Source organism: Physeter macrocephalus, chromosome 7 (genome assembly GCF_002837175.3).
Source record: "Physeter macrocephalus isolate SW-GA chromosome 7, ASM283717v5, whole genome shotgun sequence".
Taxonomy (NCBI): domain Eukaryota; kingdom Metazoa; phylum Chordata; class Mammalia; order Artiodactyla; family Physeteridae; genus Physeter; species Physeter macrocephalus.
The window spans coordinates 73067904-73093320 of record NC_041220.1 but is presented as its reverse complement, the minus strand read 5'-3'; the positions used below and the strand labels follow the sequence as shown (position 1 = coordinate 73093320).

The following is a 25417-nucleotide window of genomic DNA, read 5'->3' as shown; positions in this document are numbered from 1 at the left end:
CTAGAGACAAATGACAATTAAAACATGATGATCCAAAACCTATGGGATGCAGCAAAAGAAGTTCTAAGATGGAAGTTTATAGCTATACAAGCCTACCTCAAGAAACAAGAAAAATCTCAAATAAACAGGCTAAACTTACACCTAAAGGAACTAGAGAAAGAAGAACAAACAAAACCCAAAGTTAGCAGAAGGAAAGAAATCATAAAGATCAGAGCAGAAATAAATGAAATAGAAACAAAGAAAACAATAACAAAGATCAATAAAACTAAAAGCTGGTTATTTGAGAAGATTAAAAAAATTGATAAACCATAAGCCAGACTCACCAGAAAGAAAATTACAGACCAATATCACTGATGAATATAGATGTAAAAATCCTCAACAAAATAGTAGCAAACAGAATCCAACAACACATTAAAAGGATCATATACCATGATCAAGTGGGATTTATTCCCAGGGATGCCAGTATTCTTCATTATATGCCAATCAATCAATGTGATACACCATATTAACAAACTGAAGAATAAAAACCATATGATCATCTCCATAGATGCAGAAAAAGCTTTTGACAAAATTCAACACTGATTTATGATAAAAATTCTCCAGAAAGTGGGCAAAGAGGGAAACTACCTCAACATAATAAAGGCCATATACGACAAACCCACAGCAAACGTCATTCTCAATGGTGAAAAACTGAAAGCATTTCCTCCAAGATCAAGAAAAAGACAAGGATGTCCACAAACCTACCTAAGGAGACAAAAGACCTGTATGCAGAAAACTATAAGACACTGATGAAAGAAATTAAAGATGATACCAACAGATGGAGAGATATACCATGTTCTTGAATTGGAAGAATCAATATGGTGAAAATGACTATACTACCCAAAGCAACCTATGGATTCAATGCAATCCCTATCAAATTACCAATGGCATTTTTATGGAACTAGAACAAAAAATCTTAAAATTTCTATGGAGACACAAAAGACCCCAATTAGCAAAAGCAGTCTTGAGGGGAAAAAACGGAGCTGGAGGAATCAGACTCCCTGACTTCAGACTATACTAGAAAGCTACAGTAATCAAGACAAATATGGTACTGGCACAAAAACAGAAACATAGATCAATGGAACAAGATAGAAAGCCCAGAGGTAAACCCACGCACCTATGGTCAACTAATCTATGACAAAGGAGGCAAGGATATACAATGGAGAAAAGACAGTCTCTTCAATAAGTGGTGCTGGGAAAACTGGACAGCTACATGTAAAAGAATGAAATTAGAACACTCCCTAACACCAAACACAAAAATAAACTCAAAATGGATTAGAGATCTAAATGTAAGACTGGACACTATAAAACTCTTAAAGGAAAACATAGGAAGAACACTCTTTGACATAAATCACAGCAAGATCTTTTTTGATCCACCTGCTAGAGTCATGGAAATAAAAACAAAAATAAACAAATGGGACCTAATGAAACTTAAAAGCTTTTGCACAGCAAAGGAAACCATAAACAAGACAAAATGCCAACCCTCAGAATGGGAGAAAATATTTGCCAACTAATCAACAGACAAAGGATTAATCTCCAAAATATATAAACAGCTCATGCAGCTCAATAGTAAAAAAACAAACAATCCAATTCAAAAATTGGCAGAAGACCTAAATAGACAGTTCTCCAAAGAAGATATACAGATGGCCAAGAAGCACGTGAAAAGCTGCTCAACATCACTAATTATTAGAGAAATGCAAATCAAAACTACAATGAGGTACCACCTCACACCAGTTAGAATGGGTGTCATCAGAAAATCTACAAAGAAGAAAAGCTGCAGAGGGTGTGGAGAAAAGGGAACCCTCCGGCACTGTTGGTGGGAATGTAAATGGATACAATCACTATGGGAGATGTGGATGGATCTAGAGACTGTCATACAGAGTGAAGTAAGTCAGAAAGAGAAAAACAAATATCGTATATTAACGCATATATGTGGAACCTAGAAAAATGGTACAGATGAACTGGTTTGCAGGGCAGAAATAGAGACACAGATGTAGAGAACAAACGTACGGACATCAAGGGGGGAAAGGGGCAGAGGGGTGGGGGTGGTGGGATGAATTGGGAGATTGGGATTGACATGTATACACTGATGTGTATAAAATTGATGACTAATAAGAACCTGCTGTATAAATAAATAAATTAAATTAAATTAAAAAGAGAAAAAAATGTGGACTTGCAATGACAGGGGCAGTGGGCCATGGGGAGGTCAGGCAAGGCCACTGGGGCTGAGATCTGAAGGATGGGTAGGCGTCTGTGGACCAGGTGAAGCGGTGAGGCCATAACCCCAATGTTCAGTCTCAGGCAGCTCCATCATCACCAACATCCTTGATTTGCATGGTGCTCACCAGTTTTCAGCCGCTACCACACACCACACATACATCACGCTGATGCTCTGTGGAGGGGAGGGCAGGCATTAGTAGCTCTTTATGTAATTGAGGACACAAGGTTCAGAGCCATTAAATGGTGTACCCAGAATCGTGTGGTCAGTAATTAGCACCACTGGACTGACCCCAGGTCTCCAACCCTAAGTCCTGGGAATACCATTTTCTTTTCCTTGGTGACTTACTCACATGACTGCAACAAAAAGTTCTCAGACCCACTTCTCTGGTTCTACCTTCTCTTCAGATGCATGTTTCACATTAGCAGCTGGATATGTCTATGTGAGCATCCCAAAAGTGTCACTTAATGAAATATTGAAAACTATTAGTCTTCTACAAAAATCAGTTTTGCTTTTAAAGTTTCTTACATTTGTTCTAATAATATTGTTGTGCCACAATCTTGGATTCATTCTCTTCTTCTTTGCCTTGGCTTTTGGTAAGTCATCCAATCCACTGAGGGTCCCTTCACAAAGACTTGTATATCTATTTCTCCGATGTCGTCTCCATTTCCATTCCCTTTATTTTTGTCACTGTTTCTTCAGACCTATCAGGCAGCAAATGTCTGCTGTGACTACTGTGCTTAAGACACTGTCTTGCCCTCAAGGAGTTTACAATCCAAAGAGAAGATAAGACACACCTACAAACATCCAGAGATCAGAATATCACAAACATCCAAAGTGCTATACTTAAAAAGTACTTCACAGGACTTCCCTGGCGGTCCAGCTATTGACTCCGTGATTCTACTGCAGGAGGTGCAGTTTCGATCCCTGGTTGGGGAGCTAAGATCCCACGTGCCTCGAGTTGTGGCCAAAAAGTTAAAAAAAAAAAAAAAAAGTACTTCACATGTGTCAAGAACTTTTCTAGCCACAGGGATAAAAAGAATAAGCATGCTTTAAAAAGAAAGCATGCTTTAAAAAGCATGCTTTTTTAAAGCATGCTTTAAAAAAGAAAGCATGCTTTTTTAAAGCATGCTTTAAAAAAGAAAGCATGCTTTCTGTGCTTGAGAAGACTTACAACTGAGGAGGGAGGGAAGGACCAGCGTGTAAGCTCCATGAAGGCAGGGATTTTTGTCTGCTTTGGTTCACTGCCATATCCCTAGCCTTTAGAATGTTGCTGGGCACATAGCAGGGCCTTAGGAAATATTCGTTGAAGGACTGAATGGGTGAGCACATCTGTAACAGCCCTCTGGCTTCACTTTGCTCTTTTTCAAAGGTCCCCACCTAGAATACAAGCATGAATTGAGGCCAGACTGGCTACTAGTTTACAAGAGCAATACATACACTCAAAATTTTCCCACCCCTCCCACAGTGACCAACTGTTCTTAACCCCAACATGTGATCCTTGATTCTTTTTCCTTTGGGGATGAGTTGTTGCCCAGGGAGCTCTTTAAATCCTCATGATAATAGGTTTTCTGTGGGTTCACTCCATCAATCCACCTGAGTAAATGTTCACTGAACCCAACTGGCTACAGTCCCAAAATACCACTCCTCATCGACACCACCATCACCTTCAGATCACCTGAGCTCTTTACCTCAAGATAAACCTTATTAATATTTTGATGCATCTCATTATATATTCATACATCTAGTATAATTTTACATAAAAGGGATCATTTCGCACATTATTTTTATTGTGGATACTTCTTTCTCATCTCTCCTTTTGTCCCTTCATAGCAGCATCTTGCCCTCCATCTCCACCCCAAGTAAGTCATGTTAACAACCTTGTGTGTCTCTCCATACCTTTCTCTTACACAATTCTCTACAGATTTACATATTCATACATGGATATGGCTTTTTGTCATGACTTTACAAAACTGAAACCATATCTACTTTCTGCATCTGGCTTTTCCCACTCAAGAGTACAACGCAAAAATCCCAGCAAGTCATCTGTTAAACTTCTACTTCATTCTTCTGAAAGGCCACATTATATTCCATAGTGCAGATTTGTCACAGTTTATTCATTCTCCTTTGGTGGACATTAATTTTTTTTCTAGCTCTTAGTCACTATGAGCAATGCTATAAAAACATCTTTGCATGTTTGTTATAGGATAGAGTCCTGGGAGGGGAATTGTTGAGTCAACAGATACGTGTATTTTATTTTTCAGAGAAGTTTCATTCAGGTAACAAAAAAATATATCGTTTATTATCTGAAAGACACAGTTTTAAGCATTTCATGAATATTAACTCATGTATTAATGTTATGTTGCTTTCCAAAAAGGCTCTAACACTTCCCATTCCCACCAATAAGAAACACTTCCTATATTCCACTAGCAAGTAACAGTATGACTCCTTTTCACTTTTGCCAATCTAATGAGTGTCAGGTAATATCTTACTGTTACTTTAGTTTGCATTTCCCTGGAACTAGTGGATTTAAGCATCTTTGTGGGTCTTTGGAGTTGCTCTTTTGCATTTTGCCAATTCATCTCGGTTACAAGTTTTCTGTTGGGTTGTTGATCACTTTTCTTATCAATTCATAAGAGCTCTTTGTATATTAAAACAAATCAATTCCTTTTCTATTGTATGCATTATTAATATTTTCAGATCTATTGTTGGCCTTGTGGACTTTGCTTATGATAGGTTTTGCTTTAAATTTTTTACAAATTTCATGTAATCAAATACGGTTAACTTTATAGCTTCTGGGCTCCTATTGTCCATGTAGTTGCCTAGATTTTTAAGATTATATCTAAGCCTTTAATTCATCTGCAGCTTATTTTCGTATATGGCATAAGGTGGAGTCCATTTTTATTTTCTTCCAGAAAGAAGTCAGTTGTTTATTAAATGGCCCATTTGATAAACCTCTTTCCCCAGAATTAAACTACCTGTTTCCCCCAAATTAGACTACCACCTTTTCCCTATATGAATGACTCATTGGAATCTGAGTCTATGTCCACCCTGTACTGATTTGATTACAGTAGCTTTAGGTTCTGATTATCTGGTACTGTTTTCCTTTTTCATAGTTTCCTTAACCTAATATTGGACATTTATTTTCCCCAGTGAACTATATGATCATTTTAACCAATTCCAAGAAAAAAAAAAGCAACCTTGTTTTTATCCTAATGGAAACTGCTGAAATCAATTTTAAAGAATTGACTTTTTCATGATATAAAATTTCTCATCTAAAAACATGGAAGACATTTCCAGCTATTCAGCTCTTTTTTGTGTTTTAACAAGACAGTAAGTTTTTTTCTCTATATTTTCTGTTACTCTCTTATTAGAATTATTCCTAAGTAATTTATAGTTTTTATCACTATTATATATGGAAAAATATGTTCCCATTTTTATTTTTTGCTGGCTCTTATTAGAGCAGAAAAAAAAACTTTTGATTCCTGTATATTTATCTAGCATCCATCCACCTTATCACATTCTCTTAAGATAATATTTGCTATTGGTTTGGGATAAATAGTCTTTTGCCTATTTAAATAATTTTCTCCTATACCTACCTACTTAAAATTTTTATTCAGATTGAATGTTTGATGAATTTTAGCAAGTGTTGTTGGAATATCTACTGATGTTTTCTCTTTTTTAGTTTATCAGTGTAATAGATTTTGGTGATGGATTTGGATATTGAACCACTCATGTGGTTGTGAAATAAAACTTGCTTATTTACTGTTTTTTTAATTTTTTGATGTAATGAAGTCTTCTATAATCTAATATTTTATTTATAATTGTCCTCTCTAAATCATCAGTGAGATTAATCTATAATTATAATTGTAATTAATAATTGTAAGTAATCTATACTTTTTTCTTTCTTAAGTTTTGGTATTAAAATTATTAAAACTGGCTTCAAAACATGAATTTAAAAGATTTTTCTATGGCTTGGAGTAGCTAAACCTCCATTTCTAACCAGCTCCCAGGTGATGCTAAGATTACCAGTCCGTGGACACACTTTGAGTAGCAAGGGTCTAAATTACTTAGCAATGGAATTATCAGACTGTAGACTGATAACTCAGCTGTGAGGCCATCTGGTCCTAGAGTCTTCTCATTGTTGACCTCCAAGCACCTTATCGTTGGTCCATTCATGTTTTCCCTCTTTTCTGGGGGTCTGTTTTAATAGTTTGTATTTTGCCAGGAAATCATACATTTCCTGTAAGCTTTTGTAGTCATTGCTGTAGAGTTGCCTAGAGTGAGTCTCTCAAATTTTTAAATTTCTCAGGTACCTGTGGTTATGACTCTTTTCTCTTTCCTAACCTCTTCTATTTTTTTTCTCTTTTTTTCCTCTCTTCAACCTTGCATGTTGTTTGTCTATTTTATATAAATATATAGTTTATTAATCTATTCAATAAACTTTTGGAGTTGTTTCCAGTAGATTTTGACTAATTTATCCTTCTTACTATTTTATTCTTTCTATTATTTTTATATAACATTAATTTCAACTTTTACCTTTATTGATTTCAATTTCCTGATTTCTTTTTCCAAATTTTTAAGATGAATATTTAGTTTCTTTATTTTTTTGGTTTTACTTTTAAATTGTGAAGGCATTTTAGAGCTCTAAATGCTCCTCTTAGTGCTGTTTTCAGGGTCCTATAAATCTCAATAGAAGTGGATTCTTTTTCATTGGTTTCCAGAGAGATGTGAGTTCCCTTTTATTTCCACTTTGATCCAAGACTTAGCAGGGAGTTTTTCCCTTAATTTCTAACTATTTACAGTTTTTAGTTCACCTTTTATCATGTATCCATAACTTTTCATTTTTATGAAAAAAATATTTTCTTTATTTGTAGGATGGAAGAAGTCCTTATATGTACTATATCAAGTTATTTTATTATGTTATTTGGCTCATCTGAATAATGTTTTGACAAGTAACATTGTATTATTTTGTTGGTCTGAATGATTTTTTCCTTTTTTTTTTCCACGCAGCATGTAAAACTTCCCCAACCAGGGATTGAACCTGTACCCCCTACAGTGGAAGCACTTAGTCTTAACTACTGGACCACCAGGGAAGTCCTTTCCAGTTTTATGCAGATAAAATTGACAAATAGCACTGTATAAGTTTAGGTGTACAGCATAATGAATTTTTTTTAAACTATTAATTCTGGCTAATTGTGAGAGGTATTTTGAAATCTCTCATTATAATTGCGTATTTATCAAGTTTTCCTACCTACATGTATTTAGCTTCTAAGTTCTTTGATGTCTACTTTATGACTGCTACATCTTCTTTATTGTTTGTCTTTTATCACTATATAAGAATGTTCTTCATGTTCTAAATGCTTTTAGCCTCTGCAGTTCCATCGCATCTGATATTAATGCTACCACTCCTGCTTTCATTTGTTTTTCACTTGTCTAATATTTCTCTGCCTATCATTTTATTTTCATGTTTTTATTATCATCTTGTTTCAAGTATGAATCAATATGTCCAGTGAGCCACATCTTCACACTGATATATTTCTAGTACTTCAAACTTTATCATTCTAACACTGAGTTCATCATTTCCCCCCTAAAACTCTTTCCTCTTCTTTATTTTCTATCTCAGTTGTGATAGAAAGCTCTTGTTCTGCTGTTTGTTCAGAAGAGAGTATCCAGATATCCTTTTGCTGGACCATCCCTTCCTCGCTTCCAGCCCAGGAACTCTGAATGGCGTTTCCTCATGCCTACTTCAGGATGGGCATGTTACCACAGTCTAGACAATTAAACATCACCTTCTCCTAGCCTTAGGTACCCAAACAGAACTAATGCACTGCAACCGGAATCAAAAAGATGGTGGCTGTCTTTCAGAAGAGGCACTTGAGAGCGCAGACTTGGAAACCAGACCACCTGGGCTCAGATTCTGGCTCTGTCTCTTATTTTAACTTTGAGCTAGTACTTAATCTGCCTCAGTTTTCTTACCTACCTCATTCTTGTGAAAATTACAAGTGTCAGTATATGTAAAAAGTTAGAGCAGTTGCCTATTATGTAAGAAAATGTGGGTGTTCTGTTAGAATGGGCATCATCAGAAAATCTATGAACAACAAATGCTGGAGAGGGTGTGGAGGAAAGGGAACCCTCTTGCCCTGTTGGTGGGAATGTAAATTGATACAACCACTATGGAGAACAGTATGGAGGTTCCGTAAAAAACTAAAAATAGAGCTACCATACGACCCAGCAATCCCACTACTGGGCATATACCCAGAGAAAACCATAATTCCAAAAGACACATGCACCCCAATGTTCATTGCAGCACTATTTACAGTAGCCAGGTCACAGAAGCAACCTAAATGCCCATCAACAGACGAATGGATAAAGAAGTTGTGGTACATATATACAATGGAATATTACTCAGCCATAAAAAGGAATGAAATTGGATCTTTTGTAGAGACGTGGATGGATCTAGAGACTGTCACACAGAGTGAAGTCAGAAAGAGAAAAACAAATATCATATATTAACGCATATATGTGGAATCTAGAAAAATGCTACAGATGAACCGGTTTGCAGGGCAGAAACAGAGACACAGATGCAGAGAACAAACATATGGACACCAAGGGGGGGAAAGCCGCGGGGATGGTAGGGGTGGGGTTGTGCTGAATTGGGAGATTGCGATTGACATGTACACACTGATGTGTATAAAATGGATGACATAAGAAAAAAGTGAGAGTAAAAAGTTTTGCTAAAAATTAAAAAAAAAAAGAAAATGTGGATGTTAACTATTGTTATCCTTTACCTATTTATTATACAGGATCTGGGAGGACAAGCCTGGAGCTGTTGGCAGCCCCTGTACCACTATAGGGCACATGAAGTCTGAGAAGGAATGAAGTCAGCATGAAGCAAAGTAGAGCCAAGATCACTGGGCCCTGATCACAGGATTGGGCCTGGGTCTCAAAGCTGGTTGAACCCAGGATTTTTCAGAAGTGAGGCAATAAATCCCTTTTTTTGCCTAATATTCTGTGACTGGAGTCAGAAAGAGTCTTAAATGATGCAACGGTCAAGCAGTATGCCAAGCTAGAAACTTGAGACCCGTTTCAATTTTTCCCTCTCACTGTCCACATTCCATATAGCAAGTCTGCAGATTCTATCCAACACTTCCTCAACTTCTTTTCATTATGATTCCTTTTTCCCACATCCTTAACTCAAGGGAGGGAAAAAAAAAAAAAGCATTATTTGCTGAGTACCTATCACGTACTTATAGACTGCTAGGACATGTTCACTCTTTTAAAATAAATTTATTTATTATTTATGTATTATTATTTTTGTCTGCGCTGGGTCTTTGTTGCTGTGAGCGGGCTTTCTCTAGTTGCAGCGAGCGGGGGCTACTCTTTGCTGTGGTGCCCAGGCTTCTCATTGCAGTGGCTTCTCTTGTTGCAGAGCATGGGCTCTAGGCACATGGGCTTCAGTAATTGTGGCTCATGGGCTCTAGAGCACAGGCTCAGTAGTTGTGGTGCACAGGCTTAGTTGCTCTGCGACGTGTGGGATCTTCCCGGACCAGGGCCCATACCCATGTCCCCTGCATTGGCAGGTAGATTCTTAACCACTGCACCACCAGGGAAGCCCCATGTTCACTTTTTAATCCTGACAGTAACTCTATGAGGAATTTGACGCACAGAGATGGTGACTAACTAGTCCAAGTTCACACAGTGAGCCAGTGGTGGTGATTCCAACTCCAGAGGCCACACTTGGCACCACTATGCCATACTGTCTTGATAAACATTTACTCAATGGCTAACCCCAGGAGCAATATCTATAGAACTCCACCCCAGGCAGTGCCCACATGACACAGGCCAGTGGCTACTTAGTCCTTTTTGAAAGCGGCAATGATCCTCTCTAAATCAGTCTAGTCAATATCAGGAGTCACATACACCCAACCTGATCACTTTTCTAAGGAATTTGGTCATCAACCACTAAATCTACCCATTCTCAGCCCCAAACCTCGTGGAGCCTGTTCGCAAAGAAAAGAGCAACACTAGCTAGGTTGTGGCCATGCCACATCTTTCAATCATAAAAAGACAAACAAAGGACTTCCCTGGCAGTCCAGTGTTTAAGACTTCGCCTTCCAATGCAGGGGGTGCAGGTTTGATCCCTGGTCAGGGAGCTAAGATCCCACCTGCCTTGTGGCCAGAAAACCAAAACATAAAACAGAAGCAATATTGTAACGAATTCAATAAAGACTTTGAAAAAAAAAAAAGACAAACAAATGGACTGGTGATTTTCTCAGTTGGAATTCACACACACACACACACACACACACACACACACACACATACCAGTTCACCAGTCTCCTTAAAAATATAGTTCTTCATGGAGTCTTTCCTGAATAGTCCTATAAAGCTCGTTCTACCACCGTTCCTGGGCTCCTCACATAGTCCATTAGAATGCTTATTGCTTCTCCTACAGATGTCTCCTTTCAGTTCCTCAAATCTGCTGAGCTCACACTGGGACTTTTGCCCTCGACTGGGACACCCCTCCCACCTGTCCCCACAGAGCCAGCACCTGCTCTTCTTTGGATGTCTGCTTCAGGGAGGCCTCTCCTGCCCACCCTGCCTAAGGTAGGTCCTGCCTTGCCACCACGGCCTTATTCAGAACCTCAGCTCCTTGACGACTCTCTTCCCAAGCCTTAGAACAACATGCAACTATTTTATTCACTTGTATGTTGACGTGGGGTTTGTTTGTGTTTGCATGTGTTTTCCTCATCTTTCTCCTTTATTAGAATGAAACCGTACAGGCATCTTGAGAGCAGGAAGCCTGTTTGTTGCCGTGTATCCCTAGTATCTCGCATAGGCCTGATGTATAGCAAGTACTCTGTCTCTCTCTCTCTCTCTCTCTCTCTCTCTCTCTCTTTCTGTATATATATGTATATATATATATATATATGGGGGGGATATATATATAGGGGGATCTAATTTCACTCCAATCACAGATGACCTGGTGGGCCCCTTTTAAAACACTTGATTTGTATAAATGGGTAAAGTCCCCAAACCCTGGATCCTTCTCCTTTTGATAGAATTCCACTGATCCTCAAATGATTCTTTTCCTATTCTTATGTATCTGGCTTAGACCATAACTCTATAAAGATATTTTAATGTGATACCACCGGTCCCTGAATTTTCTCATGCCTGTGTCTGGCTTGGCCTCAGCTTTAAAGTCACGGTAATGACAGAGGCCTCCACCTGTCCTTCAAAGGGCTCAGCGTCCAGCTGGGGAATGAGGCAGGTGAGATACCCTACTGTGGAGGAGAGGGGTACCCAGCAGGCTCTGGAAAAACCTAAAAAACAGAGCCTCGTCCTGAGGAAGAGCAGGGGTGCCAGGGGAGGTGAAACACGACACTATTGTGTATCCTCCGTGTATCTGGGCTCTCCCATATTATCTCGTTTAATCCTCACCATGGTCCCGTGATGTGGATGTTCTCACCACCATTTTATAGTTGAGAGTTGTAGTGGAAAAAATATGGGCTTTTATGTCAGATTAGCCTGGGTTCACATTTCCCCCTTCCCAAATTAGCTGCTGTAGGGCCCTGGGGCAAGCTACTTAACTTCTCTGGGCTCAGCTTCCTTATTTTTATTATGAGGCTAGTAACAACTACAGTTCCTCTGAATATCTAATGATGAAGATATATGACACATTCGCTGAAGTGATTTTATGCTCAGCACACACTAGATACTCAATACATTACAACCTTTTTTATTAAGAGATTTGCCCAAGAGTCACATAATAGGTGGCCTAGAACTTGATGACCTCTTGATTTGTAAGATCCTAAGGATATTTTCTCGACAGGCCATATGGTTTGTCTCATTTCCCAGGTCATGAGCTCTTCCAGGACAGGGATGGTATCACCTCTTTACCTCTTTTTTGGTTTAGTGGCCTATATATGCAGTGGTTATAACTCACACTCCAGTCTCCTGCAATAAGATAGCATGGATTATGCTGATAATTGGGTTTTCTACTCAGTGGTATGTGTGAATATTAATAGACTAGGCAAATGGTCCTCTGATATAAGTGAGCACCCAGGTACCCCTGTCCCCCTTATCCTCCACCTCAAAGATCAACTCCCTCTGTACACACATCTAACCAAGGAGAACATAAAACAGTTTCAGTGATGTGACTCATTCATGTTTTATGCACAAACATCGTGAAAGAAAATAAAACTTATCAGAGTCACACCAAGAAGGATGAAGGACATTTTAACCTCTGATAAACTAACAAATTTTTAGTCAGCAACCTGGAAACGGTTGAGGTTTTTATATACAGTATTGTGTATCTGTGTACCTATCTTCTGATTCATGAAGTGATTAATTCCCCCTCCCGTCCCTATATGCCCAGTCCCTAAGAACTGCCTATTCCTGTTAACGATTTTCTGTTAAAGCCATGCTTTTGCTTTCCATCCCTGCTCAGGCCCTCTGCATCCTTCTCTCTCTCTACGAAATTGTCCCTGCAGTGGTCTCCCTGACGACAGTCTTGCCTTCTAGAATCCAGGCTCCACAGTGGCACCAGACAGGCGGCTCCAAAATGCCACTGACCATGTCCCACTCTGCCCCCCTAACCTTCCATATCTTCCTTTGTCTCCCCCCGCCATACAGCGCTTTAGCTTAGAACACAAGTCTCAACAACCTGACAAGAAGGAACATCGAGGGGCTTCCCTGGTGGTGCAGTGGTTAAGAATCCACCTGCCAATGCAGAGGACACGGGTTAGAGCCCTGGTCCGGGAAGATCCCACATGCCGCGGAGCAACTAAGCCCGTGCATCACAACTACTGAGCCTGTGCTCTAGAGCCCGCGAGCCATAACTACTGAAGCCCACGTGCCTAGAGCCCGTGCTCCACAACAAGAGAAGCCACCACAATGAGAAGCCCGCACACCGCTCGCCGCCACTAGAGAAAACCCGCGCACAGCAACGAAGACCCAGTGCAACCAAAAATAAATAAATTGTTTTTTAAAAATTAAGAAATGCTTTAAAAAAAAAAAGGAAAGTCAGTTATGTTTTTAGCATTTTTTGAGTCTTAAGACCAGCTGCCCAATGCTTACTTTTAAACGTGTTTCAAGACCCTAAGTGCCTTAGGAAGTAGATGTATTATAGAAATCCTAAATAAATAAACAAGCCTCGGACCCTCATAAAATGTGTTGTTGCCCAATCATAAATAAATCTTGCTCTCTAAGGGGGCAGTGTTGTCAGGCAAATGTCACATAAAATAAACGGAATAAGGTAAAAATGGAGTGTCCGCTTTCTGAAAGGGAGAAACAGTGACCCGCACCAGTTAGTAAAGACAGCCAGGTCATGGTTTCCTTCCTCCAATCCCACCTCCTAACTTTTCCACACCCGAACCCCACCCTTGCTGATTACAGCCCTAGCTGCAGCAACAAAACGATGTTCCCAGAGGCTTCTCCTGGCTGGTCTGAGCTGCTGTCCTCTGCAGTTAACTTGCGTGTGGTAAGTATTTTTGCAATAATTTCAGTGCTGCAAACCTCTTGTCTTTCTCTTTCATCCTCTTTCAAAAGAAAAAAAAATTATTCTAAAAGTAACAAATTCTGGATCCAGTAAAATCTTACCGCGTAACTAACACAAGGCAGAATTGAATAATAGGTATTAATCATTTATTTGCTTCAGTGAATTTTTGTTAAAACCCACGTCTGCAACATGTAATTGTCTTTTAAATTAAATTTGACAGTGGTGATTCTTAAGAGCCTGTGTATATCATGACAGTTTCTTAAAAATGAAGGTACATTTTTTAAGAGAAAAAAATGTTTAGACATGAAAGAAGAAATTATCGCATTATCATTAAGACTGGTGTCTTAATATTCTGTTTAAGCAGAATATTCTAAAATTCCTTCTAGAAACTTGTTTAGTTTGTAGCTGGTTTCAAGATTTGCTGTCGGAATTACTTTTGCTAGTGTGGGGCAGGGGTACACGACGTCTGCTTCAGTCATTTTGAGGTTTATTATTATTTTATTGTCCGAAGTTAATTCTAAATGTCTCTGTTTTTATATAACAAAAACAATTTTTTGAGATCATCACAATCTGGCCACTTGTTGCCTGTCCTGATTTGTATCGTTGTTATTATGGGCACTATTACCAAGGCAGATCTCAGTATTTTCACTGCTGAGGGAATGATTAGCTTTTCTCACTTGTATGATTTAAAGAAAGGAGAAAAAAGAAGGTTTTTTTCTCCCTCTTACTTCCAGGTCCCTAAGGCAAACACATTTCTTAAAGATGGTGGATAAAAGGCATGTGCAGTTTGGGAGGTGTTATTGCTGACATCTAGATAGATGTACAGTCTAGAGATTTTGAAATTGTGTGTATGGGACATAACAGTTTCTGTATTCATACGTTTGTTCATTCATTTATTTTTTTTAAACACTCATTATTGAACCTTTGCTCCAGGCACTGTGTTAGGATAAAAAGATGAGTGGCTAGGACCCGTTCTGCTCAGACACCAGTAGAGGTGAGGGACCTGAAAACAACTGACCTTAAAATATAACCAGGACCAGACAGGCATCTTGAGAGGCCTTAAACACACTGAAAATGTGTGCTGTGCTACCCATCCACACCCCTGCATATGTAAAGAAGTCTGATGTAATTGTGATTATTTCCCTCAAAGTTTTCACTATTTTATTTCATTTTATTGCCCCAACTTTATTGGTGCCTTAAGGATGTGCTTAGTTTACCTCTTGCAAAGCAATCAACCCTAAGAACAACCCCAATGCACTTGAATGCATTAGCAAAATGCAGAGGAATCCAGGAGGACTGAGCAAGCACCATTGGTTAGCCATCAGTTTTATTGAGAAATTAGCACTTAATACTACTTTCAAACTCATCTGGGTTTTATGGGGATGGGCGGGGGAGGGGGGATGAAAAGGGAGATAAATGTGCGTGCTTTTAATGGCTGCCCCTCTTAGCGCATAGATCATGCTCTGGAAAAATACATCTGGAGGCTTTTGGGAGAAAAAAATATTTTATAATTAAGTGTTTGTATAGGCTGCTGCTTTTTTCCTGAATTAAATTTGTCAGCATTTAAGCGTTTCATGGCCACCAGATAATTGTATTTTCACTGAAGTTTTGAGATCCGTTTATACTGACTAGAGCACTCACAAATGGTTTTGTTATCTTCTTAGAAAGTATTGGATGGGACTGGCTCAAGTTACGGATTACAGACACCACCCAAATTCACCATTCTGTAACTTTTGACCTTTGCTTTTATGGCTAAGGACCAGCACTATCTTAACCCTCTTTACTTCCATCACCAGTACAAGTTGTTGGGATTGGGTGGGATGGGGGGCTCTTTTAGGTTTTCTAAAAAAATCAACTAAGTCCCTTCAAGATGTTTGTGCTGAAGTGGATGCAGCTATTAGCTGTCTTTAACCAGGTAAGTGATCTTCAACCCACATGATTCAAAGGACAGATGATTCCAATTAAAAACTGAGTTGCAGCAAGATTTAAAATACAGTCCTGTACATCATAGGTCTTCTAGTTTTTTTAGCCAAGATATTAAATCTGAGACAGTTGCAGGATTGCTATACTGCTATGACCAGATACTAGGTATGCCAGGCATGGGTAGAGCCAAGCCCTCTGCAAGTCCAGGAGCTGGTGATACCCTCTTCTCTTTTGGGGATTCCCCCCTGCCGAGCTCCTATTGAAGACAAAGTGTTCTAAGAAAGATGTGAAGAGAGAAACAGAACAAAGGCAAGATATGAGTCTGGGGAGATAAATAATTGCCTAAGTGAGGAATATGATTTTAGTTGAGAGTTTTCATAGCTGCATATGAATTGAGACTTCAAAGGTAACTCCAAGATTATTCACTCAACCAATAATATTTCAACCTTTAATTCTGCAAACAGAAATAAACTGTGGGATGAGCTGGAAGAACTCAAATTAAACTCTTTCTTCGAAAGACTCTTTCTGCTCCTTTATACCAACTCAAGAGTCATGGTAGAGGTCTTAACTAATTAGATAATAATTCTGAGCTAAAGCACAATGATTGGATCCCACTTCTAAAAGAGATAAATGCTTGCTCCCCGTTTATAACAGAAAGGGAAGCAGCCTTCTCATCACTGTAGGATAAATGGTTTTATTGCCACATTTGGGTATGTTCATTAAAATGTGTTCCTGTACACAAAAAATTTTTTTGTCAGATTAAATGGAAGGATATAATCACAGTTGTCAATAGTGGTTAACTTTGTATGCTGGATTTAATAGAAATTTTTTCTTTTGACACTTTTGTGATTTTTAGACATGTCTTCTTTGATCATATTAGCTGAGCTAAGTTTTTAAAATTATACACATTTGGGGTGAAAATTAAGTGGGAGGGGAAATTTGAAATTAGAGGGGAAATGTGTGTTTTATTTTTGTGTAAAACACTTAAGCTCCACGGGCTTCCTTGGTGGCACAGTGGTTAGGAGTCCACCTGCCAATGTACAGGACACGGGTTCGAGCCCTGGTCTGGGAAGATCCCACATGCCGCGGAGTGGCTGAGCCCGTGCACCACATCTCCTGAAACCCGCGCGCCTAGAGCCCGAGCTCCGCCACATGAGAAGCCACCGCGATGAGAAGCCCGCGCACCACAACAAAGAGTAGCCCCCTCTCGCTGCAACTAGAGGAAGCCCACGCACAGCAACAAAGACCCAATGCAGCCAAAAATAATAAATAAATAAGTAAATTTATTAAAAAGCAGAAAAAAGGCTTAAGCTCCACTGCTTCAGTACTCAAATCATCATTTTGGATAGACTTCCTTTAATAATTATAATAATTTAATTCTCAACCCTCCCTGCACCTTGGAATCACCTGGGAAGCATTAAAAATATCAGTTCCAAGGCCAGACCAATGGGCCAGAATCAGAATGGAGCCAAGTGGCTGGTATTTTTAACAGGTCAACTCATTACATAATCTAAGGTTCCATATTGTAATTTTTCTGTCTTCATAGCATTGACCAGGAAGTTACATTACTTAGAATTAGACTCCACGGGCATTTTACTGCTTTCTTCTATTGTCAGAATGAGCGGGTTTTGGTAACATCTGATATAAAAGTTTTCCAGCTCTAGGGCGTAGAACTTGGGAGTTTGATCAGTCATACAGTCAGATGTGATTCATTGGTGTGTGCACAAGATGTACTGCTTAACAAAACACCATCAGCTTGTTTTAAGTGGATATTTAAATACCGGGGTTAGCCTGTGTCAGCCAAGTCTCCTTTCTAAGCTTCCCCACTGGTCACTTGCCAAAGCAGTTTTAGAATGGGTTTCTGAGAAAAACACAGGCTTTTCTGCAGCCATGCCTTTGGCTTATCTCCGTGTTGAATTAGGATGGCCATTAGCTCACCTCCATGCTACACTAGGATGGCCTTTTATTCAGGTACATGTCCTGGTTGCATCTTTTAATTTTTATAACAATGCATTTGCCTTATACACCTTTCCTTCTGTGTACCTGTTGCTATGTATAATAAGCAACCCTATTTGGGAATCTGAACTCAGGTTCTTGCCAGAGGCTTCTAATTAAGCCTCACTTCTGTCCAAATCTTATTAAGCCCCAGCTGGTGAAAATACTATTCATGGAAGTTTATAAAAGAATATGCATCCATGTGTTTCACTGAACAATCTAAAAAATCTGATTTTTAATCTTGAATCCTCCCAGATTATCAGAGGGGTAAATACTTAGATGGGATCATTTTAGCTTCTCGGTGATTGCTTTCAGTGATTCTACCCTAGCATTGTGCTGTAACCCTATATTAGGGTATATATAGGTTTGGGAAAGTCATTGTTCTGTTTATTTTAGAGATACTGATAAAGGCTTTAGCCACTGCATGTCACAAATAATCTCCTTTTTGAGGAGCTTGATGAGAAATTTCTCTAGGTCTCAATCTGTTTTCATTTTATGGACATGATCAATCGCCTAAATGTTTATGTTCCCTCTTTGCTTTGCCTGGTAGTGATCTCAGAGGGACAGCAGTCAGTGCTCCTGAAGAGAGATCTTAGTCCCCTGCCCAGAAATTGAACCTGGGTAGCCTGGACGGAAACCAGGAATCCTAACTGCTAGACCACCAGGGGCTAGAGGCTAGAAGCAAGGTGGCCCTAGCTCTTTCCCCTGTTTGAAAGCAAGAATGTTTCAAGGAGGCAAAAACTGTAAAAAACAGGTACAAAGTTTACTATTAGAGACACAGCATAACATGCGGCAGAGCACAAAGAGAAACAGTTTACTTATTTAAGTCAGAAGCAAGGCAGAAATACACACCCAGAGAGAAAGGGTATGGGCATCCTCTCTAACGAGGAGGAGGCAGTAAGTCAGAAGCTACAGAAATACACACCCAAAGAGGAGTGCAGGCGTCCTGAACGAGGAGCATAGCAAAGAGGTGATTTAAATCCCTTCTATAGGACAGTCCTTCCTGGTCTTTGTTTACATTTGGCCAATTATGTTGCTTCTTCGTTCACACCTGACTGGTCCTAGTGGCTCCCCAACATGCGTGTGCAAAGTTTTGTTAAGATGGATCCCACTGCAGAGGCCTGTGGGTGCATGTCCACACTTTTTATCGGGTGGCGCCACCTACCTTTTTGACCCCCAAGGAGCCTTCCTGCGCATGTGCAGAAAGGGAAGTTTTCCTGTCCTCAGGAGTGGCCATCTTATCTCTTTGCTTCAGCAGAGCTCGGCTTCTGCCACTAGCTTTGTCCTTAGAGGGTCTGGGGGAGAACAAAGCTTCAATTTTACTCCACGTGACAGACACCAGCTGTCCAGCCCAGGGGCCCATCTATCTCCTACCTCAGTAGGACTCTCAGAGTCTAATTTGCAGCCCATGTTGAACACTGTACAGGAAACTTAGAGCAAGCACCAAATTTACTCCAGGTTTTATTTTCCCTGATTTCTTCATTTTTGTAACTTGTTACGTATGTAAGCTTGTAAACTGCTCAAATCTTTTAAAAAAACAGGACAAGAGTATGAATCAGAATTTCTCAGCCTTGATACGATCGGGCCAAATAGTTCCTTGTTGTTGGGAATGGGGGGCAGGGGGGAGGAGGAGGGAGGGGAGGCATCCTTGGCCTCTACCTACTAGGTGCCAATAGCAGTTGTCCCCCCACCCCGAGTTGTGACAACCAAAATGTCACCAGACATTACCAAATGTCCCCTGTGGGCAAAATCACCCCTGATTGAAACTCACTGGTTTAAATGAATAAATAATCCGATATTGAACATGTAGGGGAGGAAAAGTTTTCCTCGACCCTCTTAGGATCCCTGGCTGGGTCTGAAAATTAAACTAAGACAGTTTGACAGGAGAAATGCATACAGATTTTATTACATTTTTACATATGTACATGGGGACTTCCGTAAGAGAATTAAAGACCCAAAGAAGTGACTGGAGGGGAAACTTTCATACTTTCAGACAAAGAAACAGTAAACTTGTGAAGAATTGAAAAGACAAGGGGATTTGCTCTAGGGGTACTAAATGGTGAAAAAGTAACAAGGTTTGTTTACTCTTTTTTTTTTTTTTAAGATTTATTTATTTATTATTTATTTATTTATTTTTGCCTGCGTCGGGTCTTAGTTTCGGCAAGCGGGAACCTCATCGAGGCACGCGGGATCTTTCGTTGTGGTGTGTGGGCTTCTCTTTAGCTGTGGCGTGCGGGTTCCAGGGCGTGTGGGCTCAGCAGTTGTGGCGCGCAGGCTTAGTTGCCCCGCGGCATGTGGGATCCTAGTTCCCTGACCAGGGATGGAACCTGCGTCCCCTGCATTGTAAGGCAGATCCTTTACCGCTGGATCACCAGGGAAGTCCCAAGGTTTGTTTATTCTTGGCCCTAAATTCCATCTCTGGTGATAAGGATGTCTGCCTTCCTTCTGGTACAGGGAGGGTACCTTTCACAGGAGAGACTTATCTCCTGATTTCAGGGGAGACAGGTGAAGGGAGAGACCTTCCTGCCTTCGCCATTTTCTCAAACTCCTTCAGCTTAAGAGATTCAATATGCCAAGATGCCACCTTTTAGGGTAGCTGGTCCTGAACCCCATCAAGCACTTAGTAGTTTCTAGGCTTTGTGGAGGCCACTATCTTTGGGAAAAACAAAGATCACTGAAGCCCAGTGATCACCCTCAGAAAAACCAAAAAAAAAAAAAAAAAAAAGGGAAAGAAAACTTAAGTTCTCAGAATGCACATAATTACAGATATCTCATATCCGAAGTTACTATAACTTCCTGTAACTTTCTTAATGACTGTGGGAAGGAGGAAGTGAAGATGCTGTCATTGTCATTTACAGAAAAGGCACGGAGATAGCCAAGCATTGGTGCTATGGTTAGAGCCCAGTATCCTGACCCAGGTCCAGTGGGCTCTTCACCACACCACCAAAGTGTTAAGCAAGTTCAAAGGAGGGAGAGAGGCAAAGCCAACTTGGAGGATTTGGAATGGCTTCATGGAGGAGGTGGCATTTGAGATGAGATGTTGACAGGTCAATGGGGAACGTGGAGGCAAGAATTCACAGCAGGAACAGTATAGATGGAAAGTTTGCAGAGCAGTGAGGAATCTGACTGGATATGGGAAGGACATGGTCAGGGAAGGACTGGGAAAACAGGGTTGGTCACGTTGTGAAGAGCTTCTGAGGGCAGACTTACGGGGTTCGGGTGTGCAAAGGCAGTCTTTCACTAGAACCGTGTGTGCCCGACACCCCTTAACAAATTGTAAGATCAAAGCAGAGAAGAAGCTTAATGAATTAGGTCCCCAGAGAGATTAGGGATGGTAGAATAACAATGCGAGCACACGTGTCATGTGCTGCTCATCCCCTACCCTCTCCCCAAATTATGCACTTTGGTGAGCCAGGTCCCCTTCACTTTCTTGAGGAAAGGAGGGTGACTGGACTCTCCTGGTGTCCGAAAAGTTCCCAGTCTTGCACTACCAAAAATACAAGAGGTTGGGCTTCCCTGGTGGCGCAGTGGTTGGGAGTCCGCCTGCCGATGCAGGGGACACGGGTTCGTGCCCCGGTCCGGGAGGACCCCACATGCCGCGGAGCGGCTGGGCCCATGAGCCATGGCCGCTGAGCCTGCGCGTCCGGAGCCTGTGCTCCGCAACGGGAGAGGCCACGACAGTGAGAGGCCCGTGTACCGCAAAAACAAAAAAAAACAAGAGGGGTCCTAATTTAAGCATTATCAGGCATGAGCACCATTTTAACCATGAGGGAAGATGGTTTTGAGTGGCATTTTTTAAATAAAAGTAATTTAGTTTCCATTAGAAAATGCCCTACCTTCGATTATGCATAATCTTTTAAAATGTCCTTATAACTGAGAGTTTTCATTGTTTCGATGAAAGTTTCAAGAATGATATAATCGGTGGTACATTAGGCAGAATCCTATTGGCATAACAGACAATACCCAATTCTGTATGAGATCCAGATAATTAGCTCCAGGTGCAGACTCAGACCCAGGGACTAAAAGGCAGGCCTGCTGTGGAGTGTCTGGGTGCTGGAGAAGATCAAGAAAGGAGATTCCTTGATAGGTGCAGGATCTGAATGTTTCCGGAGGACAAGGCTGCAGGGGGATGGAAGCCAGATATGGATGAGTGACTAATCTTCTTTCTTTACTCCCAGTCTGTAGAAAAGAAGGGACCATTTCCTCAGCTGTGGCCTACATGGGGGCTTTCCTAGGTTGGGCAGGAAGCCCTCCTCCCACCCCCCAGTTAGTGACCAGAGGCTTTTTGTTTATAGAAATGATTTAGTTTAAATTAGGAAATGCCATACCTTCAACTCTACGAAATCATCTTTTAATTTCCTGATAACTGAAAGTTTGCATTGTTTTGGCTAAAATTTCAGAAATGACATTGTAGGGGAAGAAAAATAACTTTCCCTCTACCCTTCTATGTCCTCGACCCCTGTAACAAAAGATAAAGAAGAGAAAAGCAGAAGTTTATCAACACGTGTATCTCATATACATGGGAGATATCCAGGGAAAACTGTAACTCTCAGAGGTGTCTTAGAATTCAGGCTTAGGGACTTCCCTGGTGGTCCAGTGGGGAGGAGTCCAAGCTCCCAATGCAGGGGGCCCAGCTTAGATCCCTGGTTGGGGAACTAGATCCCATAGGCCACAACTAAGACCAGGGGCAGCCAAAATAAATCAATCAATAGATAAATAAGAATTCAGGCTTAAATACCATCTTCAGCTAAAGGCAAAAGAGAGAAGGTGGGGATAAGCCATTTATGGGGAGGTGGCTGGGTAAACAAGGGTAAGGTTTGTTACGCAGACAATAACTCCACTGAAGAGTTTCTTGTGATTTAGAGTCATCCTTCTTGTCTTGGTATGAGAGGGAGACACCCTTACAAATGGACATTTCCTTTATAAGTATAAATCTCCCTTAAAGGGTGACTTCTGCTCTGTTTTCCAGTCTTCTCCTGTGTCTGCTATTTCTCAAAATAACCAGCTCAAAATAACCGTTATCCTAACGAGGCATATTTGCGGATGGCATTTTCTGGATTACAGCATAACTGGTCTAGTGTGACGCAGAGGCTGCAGAATTCTGCTTGAGACACACAGGAGCTGGAGGAATGGAGTGGGTCATTCCCTGCTCCAGATGCAGACTCAGACCTGGGACTAGAAGACAGGCCTGCTGTGGCATGTAGATGCTGCAGAAGCTCAAAATGATCAAAAGCAAGCCTTTCTCAGTTGACTTTATTTTACTTTCTTGTTCCAGAAGTGGGTTGCATATAACCCATGGAATTATCTGGTAGGAAGCTGAAAGCCAGAAGGAGGTGGACAGAGGAGAAAGGAGGGGATGGAAATCGAGGGAATGAAGAGCCCTGGGAAGCCTAAGTGAGTGATAGGCAGTGGTCTTGCCCGATGCCATCAGGATCGCTCAGACCGGCTGAGAGAAACAGAGCCCACGCAGGACCCGGGCTAGTCAATGAAACTCCTTCCACAAGACAGAAGGCTTGGTAGAATGGAAGAGCTCTGACTTTGGCTTTAGCTCGTCTGGCTTTGAACCAGCCTGAGTTGCTTAAGTTCTCCTGGTATCAGATTTCAAAATAGAAGGCAAGATGGTTGTAAGGCTAGAATCCAACAGCTTTAAGATTGCCAAACATGGAAATTGGCAATAGCAACTGCTCAAGAAATTTCAGCTTTCCTTCCTCTATCCATGAATAAACAATTGTGTTTTCCCAAAGGAAATGCTCTTAAAAGAATTTAGATAGATATCAGATAAATCACTGCCGCCATTAGTGTGCTTTGGGACCCTATGGGGGAGGGGGCGGAGAGAAGGGCAACCTTGGAAAGCCCGCTGTTTTCACCTCCTCCCCCTCTTCCCATTCCTGGAAACGCAGGGAACAGTAACTGCCCCACATTGGTATTACCTCATACCAAAATCATTCCCCCAATGCTCCAGATAAAATACAGGATGCCCAGTTAAATTTGAATTTCAAATAAAGAATGAATAATTTTTTAGTATATCTCAAATAATGCTTAGGACATAATTATTCAAATTTAACTGAATATCCTGTATTTCTTCCCTAAATGCAGCAACTCTATTTAATCATTTAACCATAATTTCTGTTTTTCTCAATTTTAAACCTAGGTGCCTGCTTCCCAGATTCTTTAGCAATCTATGAGTAAAAAAGATAGTGGCATTAGCAGGTATTGGCTAGGATGTGGAGCAACTGGAACTCTCATACGTTACTGATGGGAGTGTAAATTGGTACCACCACTTTGGAATACTGTTTGGCACTATCTATGAACCCTAGGACCCAGCAATTCCACTCCTAGATATCGACACAACAGAGATACATACATAGTTCACCTAAAATTATGTACAAGAATGTTATAGCAGCACTGTACTATTGATAATAGTCCAGACTGGAAATAATACAATGGTAGCACAGATAAATAAATTGTGGTACATCTATACAATGGAATATTTTACAACAATGAGAATGAATGAATTCTTGCGGCACACAACATGGTTGACTCTCACAATCATAATTTTGAGCAAAAGACGCCAGGAATAGAAGAATAAATAATGTATATAATTCAATAAATATGTCTCAAACACAGGCAAAATGATCCTCTGGTGTTAGAAGACAGGGTAGAGGTTGCCTCTGGGTGGAGGGTTAGACTCCCTTTGAGAGTAAGGAGGGCTTCTGGGGTTCTGTAAGTTTCTAGTTCTTGAATCAGGTTGTGGTTACAAGAATTGTTCACTTGGTGAAAATTCATCAATCATGTTTACAATTTCTATACTGTATATATAGTGCATTTCAATTAAAAGTTTATTTAAAGAAGAAAAGAACAATAGAATTGAGGAGATTAAACTGTCAACATAGGAACAATAAGTAGAAGGAAGAGAGAAGAGGCAAGTTTGGGGGCAGTGGGGTACCCGGCAGGACTTGCCACACAGAAGAGGCATTTCAGACAGGAAGTGAACAAATCTATGGGGGCACGGGGTTCCTGTCCTGATCTCTGAGTTCCAGCACTTGCACTTTGAACATTTTTTGAACTCAGAAGCGATGTGTAAGGTTTCATTCCTCACCAGGGCAGCTCGTCGGGCCTACTGCAGACATGACATCTGTATCTGCTAGGAAACTACACTAGACAGCCTTCAGAATCCCTCCCGATCCTCCTGTTTCATGATGTTGTTAATGTTCTCACCTCAGCCCAGTTCATAGTTGGTGATGGAAAATTCATTTCTAAAAAAAAAAACCCTGTGCTTTTCAGGATGTTTAGAAATATCCTTGGCCTCTACCCACTAAGTAGTCCTCACCCCCAGTTGTAAGAACCCAGAATGTCTCCCGTCATTGCCAAATGTCCCCTGGGAGTTGAAGTAATCTCTGGTTGAGAACCAGTTCTCTACACATGTATTGTGAACCCTTGGGCAAGCTTTTATTGACTGCTTTCAAGATATTAAAAATACATACACACGTACGTACGGACATAAAAAGAAAGCCGTTAGTCACAAGCTGTCTAGCTTCTGGTAGTCCCAAAAATTTGCATGAGAAGGGACGTTCTAGGAGAATGCTTACCTTTTATTCCTGAACAAGGCTTGCTCATTTCTGCTAGCCAAGATTTATAGTCCCTGATTGGTAGAGTTCAATGGAAAGAAGAATAAAGGCTTTGGGGCTTCCCTGGTGGCGCAGTGGTTGAGAGTCCGCCTGCCGATGCAGGGGACGCGG

At 40.6% G+C, this 25417-nt stretch overlaps 1 protein-coding gene across 1 annotated transcript in view; it reads left to right on the top strand.

The window, feature by feature from the left end:
* The first annotated feature begins 13672 nt into the window (after window positions 1–13672).
* Window positions 13673–25417, top strand: part of LOC102974686 (placenta-specific gene 8 protein-like) — a 25964-nt gene continuing 14219 nt past the window's right edge. Inside the window, exon 1 of the mRNA XM_007127554.3 lies at window positions 13673–13742. The gene's annotated coding sequence lies outside the window, so the exon portion shown is untranslated. The remainder of the gene's footprint in view (window positions 13743–25417) is intronic.